Source organism: Solanum tuberosum, unplaced genomic scaffold (assembly GCF_000226075.1).
Source record: "Solanum tuberosum cultivar DM 1-3 516 R44 unplaced genomic scaffold, SolTub_3.0 scf00026, whole genome shotgun sequence".
Classification (NCBI taxonomy): Eukaryota; Viridiplantae; Streptophyta; class Magnoliopsida; order Solanales; family Solanaceae; genus Solanum; species Solanum tuberosum.
In genome coordinates, this window is record NW_006238952.1 from 1,740,498 (window position 1) to 1,747,271 (window position 6,774).

Below are 6,774 nucleotides of genomic sequence, written 5' to 3' on the forward strand. Positions count from 1 at the left end.
TTGTATCTTGTTGGTAGTGGTGGCGGGGGGGGGGGGGGGGTTGAAGGATCACATGGGGGATTTTATCGAAGAAACCAAAAGTGAGTTAAGACTTGGGAAAATCCACGTCTGGTAGGACAACATTCAGGCTATTTGCCACATGAGATGTTACGCGGATGGGATTTTGAGGCTCGATTAATTTAAATTTATTTGTATTGAGAATCGAAGTTCTACTCCAAAAGGTGAAATGTTTATCAAAGACAATATTATTCTCCGACTCAAAATTTTAAATTTGAGATCTCTTTTACAGATGGAGAAATATTTTATAGAGTCAAACTCGTGATTTGAAGTTAATGAGTTTCTGCAACATACCCCTTTCAATGGAATGAGTGACATGAGCGTAAAGAGTTCACACGTACCTCTTTCAATGGAAAATTACACTATTTTCTTATTTTTTTTATATGTCCTTACTTCTTCATATTTTGAACCGTTTTACCCACCGATCTCTTTTTTTATTTTTTGGTGGGGCAATGCATGCATGAGAAGTAGCGAGGGTAGTGGCGGATATTAAAAGCAATCCAAGTTTCCATAAAAACTTTAGCTTAAGATTTGCGAAGTTTGTACTCTCCGTGTGGAAACCCAATGGCATTGGCATGGAGATCCAAAAGACACCAAAAATAATTTGTTTGTTTTTTCAAAAAACATAAAATAATTTTTATCACATTTTTCATCATTGAGTTTAATGAAGTTTGAATAGTAGCAGATTCAATCATAAACTCATAGGTTAAAATGAAATATTTTGCGATCAAATCTTATATATATATATATATATATATATATAAATTTATCTGAATTTGAAATAAAAAACACTCGAGAATAAAATTAAAATAAAGGAGTGGTATATTATAGCGTGGGCCGTGGGTTGGACTTTGGACTTAGATGATGTTGAAATATGATAAGAGCAATTCAAACTTGATACATAGTTAAATTATGTTATGTGCATGATTCATGAATCTTCCCTAATAAGTACATTATCTATCTTTAATTACTTGTTCACTTTTAAATTGGCACACCTATTAAGAAAATAATTATTGACATAGTAAATTTACCATTTTACCTCTATTAATTATGAAGTAGATGAATTAAAAACTTAAGATTTTCAAGAAGTTCTACATTACAAACTAAATGATTAATTCATGTTCATTGATCAATTTAATTAATCAAAATAAATTAATTTATGCTCATTTATTGAAACTTGACTTTAAGACAATATTCCCTCTGTCCCCAATTACCTGTCTACTTTTGAATTGTCACACCTATTAAGAAAATAATTATTGACATAGTAAATTTACCATTTTACCTCTATTAATTATGAAGTAGATGAATTAAAAACTTAAGATTTTCAAGAAGTTCTACATTACAAAGTAATAAATTGAAAGTATAATAGGTAAAATAAAATTGTCCTTTCATAATTTATCAAAGGACAAGTAATTAGGAATAACTAAAAAATGAAAAGTGGACAAGTAATTAGGAACAGAGAGAATAATAACTAATAAGGAACCAATGTCCCATTTAATATGGGATACTTGATGGGTACTAAAAGACTTAACTTAAATGTTACACACCCAAAAGAAAAAGAAGTATTATTTATTGAACTTAATTAAGTCAAAAAGTATTTTTATAAATGTCAAATTCATGTGCATGTCGACTTGATCAACCAAAGCGTAGTGAACTATGTCACATCTACGTTATCTAAAGTTAAAACTAAGTTCATGCATAATCAGCAATGGATAATATTTTTAAAAATGAAATTATTATAGTCCATAAAGTAATAACTTATCGAGAGACAATTTGATTAATATTCGGAGTTAAATTAAATTATATTAATTTAATATCAAAATTTAGATATCTAAATACTACATGAAAAACACTATAAGTTAGATATTTTTTTCTAATATCAATATGATGAAATTAATAAATACATCTTAAAATATTGATTAAAATTTATACAATTTGACTCTTAAAAAAATGTGAAAAATAATTTGGGAAGGAGGGAGTAGTTTCGGACAAATAATTAAGAAATATAGTTCACCTACTAGATCGGAATTAACTTCAATCGTTTTCCTCACAAATTTCCACATTTTTTTTCCTTTTCCTATTGGAGCACAATCGAGATTAAATAGAGCGATATAATCAATTATTCATATAGCTAATCTTAATTTGTTGAAGATTGAAGCGTTGTTACATATTTCGAGACTCTTAGCTCAACTCAAACAGGAGAGGTTTCTGATTTATTTCAACAAAAGTGACAAAAAATTTGTGGATTAAATTTTTTTAAAAAAAAATCTAATTCTTTTAGTTACTTTTACAACACTCATATAACTTAACCAATTTAGGAATTGACCAAAGTATTACTCAAGCAAGGCGCAAATCCTGGCTTAGAGAAAAGAAACTTTACTTTTTATTTATTTAACAGAAGTATGTATTATGGCATATATTCCTAACAAATAACTTTTAGTTTTATTTTCGTGTTTTTCCTACACATCTTCAAATCTATATATAATATAAAGGAGAAACATAGAAAATGTGATGTGGCACCAGTGGCGGATTCAGGATTTAGAGTTCATGGGTGCCAAATAGACTTATCGATTAAATTAATTTTATATTTGATTAAATTATTCATCTTTTCGATATATATCATAAATCAATCAATAAAATATAAATAATAAGATATTACACCTTTATTGAGTAAATAAAAGAAAAGTCAAAGGAGTAATAATGTAATTAATTTAATTTAAGTCAATAACAATTATAATTTTTTTTAAAAATGTGTCAGCTGTTTTTCCTTAAAAAAAGGTGCTTGGAGCTTTTTTTTTTCTTAAAGAACATCTGCAGCAAATTTCCCAAAAAAAAGGTACAAATGAAATTCGAACCCGCAACATCAGCCTTCTAAAGTTGCCCTCCTAACGTGGCACCACAAGCCAATTTTACGGGGGTGGCGTGGCACCCCCACACCCCTTCATAGATCCGCCCCTATGTGGCACCTCTCAATGGCCTCCATTCATATATTTTCTCTGTCTCATCTTATATGCCATTCCTTTCTATAAATAGTTGGTCCATAATACTTCTCATTTCATAAAATTAATGCATAAATTACCATATTCTTCCTTTTTTACCCTTGTGAGTTATTAACCTTGAAAATATACATGTGACCAACTTAGAAAAGCTAAGTAAATGATTCATGTTCATTGGTTAAATTAATTAATCAAAATAAATTAATTTATATTCATTTATTGAAAACTTGAGTTTCAAAAAAATTAAATAAGGGTAGAAGGGTAAAGTTACATCATTTTCTTAATGCAAGTACAAAGTAAAAATGTGACATATAAAATGGGACGGAGGGAGTACATATTTTTCTCTTCTTTTTTTGAGATTTTTTTCTTAATTCTTTTCATTAAATATTTTATTTATTAAATAAAAAATTCAATCATATTATCTATTCTAATTATATCTAATGAGTTACAAAAAAAAATTCATGTATTCATATTCTCTACTTAAATAACATGACTATTCAACTCCTTTCTAACTATTTTTCTCTCCTTTTTTTGAGATTTTTTTCTTAATTCTTTTCATTAAATATTTTCTTTATTAAATAAAAAATTCAATCATATTTACTATTCTAATTATATCTAATGAATCACAAAAAAACCACCATCTATTCATATTCTCTACTTAAATAAATGACTATTCAACTCCTTTCTAACTATTCTTATGAATTATCAAATCTATAAATAATAATCATCCATGGACATGTTGAATATTCATTTTTCATTTTCTCATTATTAGTGTAATTTTTTTTCTCTTTTTTATTTTTTTTGTTCTTCATATTTTCCATAAGAAATCATAGAAACGATAGTGACATGATATGTGCTTCACTTTGATGAAGATCAAAGATATATTCTTCAAAGATTCATTACAAAGAGATATTCACATTAGTTTAGTACATGTTCATCGAAATGAAGAAGGAAGCTTAATTATGTTGAAAGATTCATCAAGAGAGATGATCATAGAAGTATAAAGTTTCAATGTTTCCAATATTTTAAAGATTCATTAATGTATTATTTTGAATTCAATATTCTAATTTTTTGTCATTGTTGAAAGGTATAGTACTTATGGTATATTTCTTGTTGTGTTTAAAAATCTATATATAATATAAGCTAAATGTTAGAGAAATTCAAGTTGCACCTCTCTATGGCCAAGGATTCTATTTATTTTGTTCCTCAATTTTTTCAATTACTGTATTAGTTTTATTTCAATATTCTAAAATTTTGCCATGGTTGAACGGTATATTATCTATAGTACATTTCTCATAGGTATTAGATATTGTTGTGCTTAAAAATCTATATATAATATAAGCTAGATGTTAGAAACGTGAAGTTGCACCTCTCTTTGGCCAAGGATTGTATTTATTTTTTTCCTCAATTTTTTTTGACAATTTTTCATATTTTCTACTTATTATTATATAAAAAATAAATATATCAATTACTACTCCTCTATTTATTGTTATACTTAAATGTCTCAAAAATTATTTACACTCATTATTATTCTTTATTACAAAGAATTAAAAGTCTCAATATTTACTACTTCAATCATTCAAGATATTTATCTCTTTTTTTATTGCATTTTTTCTCTTCTTCCAATTTTGTTAAACACAATGAAGTAATACAAAAAAGGAGAAGTTGATTTACTTTCTTTCCTAATAAAATTTAGACATCCAAGAAATGTTGGATAGTTCATGAGTTTTTTTTGTCTTTATTATTTTACTAAAAAAACATAACCGCGCTTCGCGCGATGCATTAATCAATTTAGAAAAGATTTTTTAAAATACATTTTTGTCAAACAAATATGATAAAACTTTTCATGTTTATGCATAAAAAAGTAATTATAAATATTCATGAAATCTTTATTATATAAGTTTGTTATTAAAATTAAAGTTAGGTGAACAATACTTTTTTTTATTATTACATCTTCTTGTTTCATTCATTAGATAATATGAAATATTTGTTTTTCGAAAATTTCCTTCGTTAAGAATAAAACAATGAAAAGAAAAGAAACTAAACATTAGTTATTATCCTATGGCCAAAATTAATTCAACTAATATTATTTTTCTCTAAGCTTATTTTTCAAAGTTAAATAAGATCAGATTAATATGATATTTTAAAATTAAGATTTTAATATTCAAAAACTATATAAAAAGTATTATAAATTGCAATTTTATTCATGTATCATGTATCAATATGATTAAGAAAATATATATTAATTAAATTTTGATTGAAATTTATATCATTTGACTCTTTAAAAGATATAATATTAAAAAGAGAGAAAAAGATTCAAAAAGTGACAAATTAAATAAATGGAAATATGATATGATCTCGTTACAAAATTAGCTAAGATATAATAGATTAATGGGATAAGGGTCTGAAAAATATCTCAGGGTAAAAAATACGATATTAAATAGTCTAGGGAGGTAATAGGTCCTCATGAAAGTTTAGTATCGCAACAACAAATCCGACCAAAGTTGGGGTATTTTCCAGACCCTTATCCCTAGAAAGTATTATAAATTGCAATTTTATTCATGTATCATGTATCAATATGATTAAGAAAATATATATTAATTAAATTTTGATTGAAATTTATATCATTTGACTCTTTAAAAGATATAATATTAAAAAGAGAGAAAAAGATTCAAAAAGTGACAAATTAAATAAATGAAAATATGATATGATCTCGTTACAAATTTAGCTATGATATAATAGATTAATGGATGAAATCTTCATGTATTTATGCATACAAATTTAAATATTTTCTCAAATTAGTTCCAAAACTTTGAATATCACCTATTTCATAATTAATTAAGTTTATAGCTTAGATTTTTTTAAAATCTAATTGTCAATTACAAACTTTTCTAATTTTTGAATGTAAATATATTAACATTAAAAAATATTTGTTAATATAGCCCATATCATATAAAAAAACACTATCACTTTATGTCTAGATTACAAAGTAAAAGAAAAAAAATTAAATCTAACTTTATAAATTTTTAAGTTAATGATATATTTATCATCTACTAATTTATAATGTGTAAGAGTTAAAAATATGTTGATAAAAATCCATGTCATGAAATTTTAACCTCAATTTGTCCAGCAAGAAAATTTCTTAGCCAAAAGTAATGCATTTCTTCTCTAGTTGCTTTTAGAATCTTCTTGCCACTACCTCTTAAAGTTTCTCAAAATTATATTTTTGAATTCTCACACTATTTCAAGTTTTCAACATTTATATGAATTGGAATAATTTAACTAATTCAAATTATAGAAGAAAAATCTTGGACATTCTAAGTGTAATACACATTTTTCTATGAAACAAATTTCTATTATATTTATGAAAAATTAGATCATTTCAATGATGAAACTTTTAAAATAAATAAAATTATGATAATTCACAAGGAGATTACAATTAGTTGGAAAGACATATATTAACAAATAATCTTTCTTGAATTATACTTCCAAAGAATCAGTAGCGAACTCGATCAATTTTAAAATCTCTTATTTTTTTTCTTCCTACTTTTGTGTCTCGCAAGGTGAGGACTTAGTCATCCTTCAATCTTCGTTTCTTTGCTTCAAAGAAGCAAAAATCACATCCTTTTTATCATGTATTCACGTTCATTCGATACATTTGATGCACATAAAATTCACAATGAGTTCAAAACACTAAAAAAATGATGCATAAAATATAAGA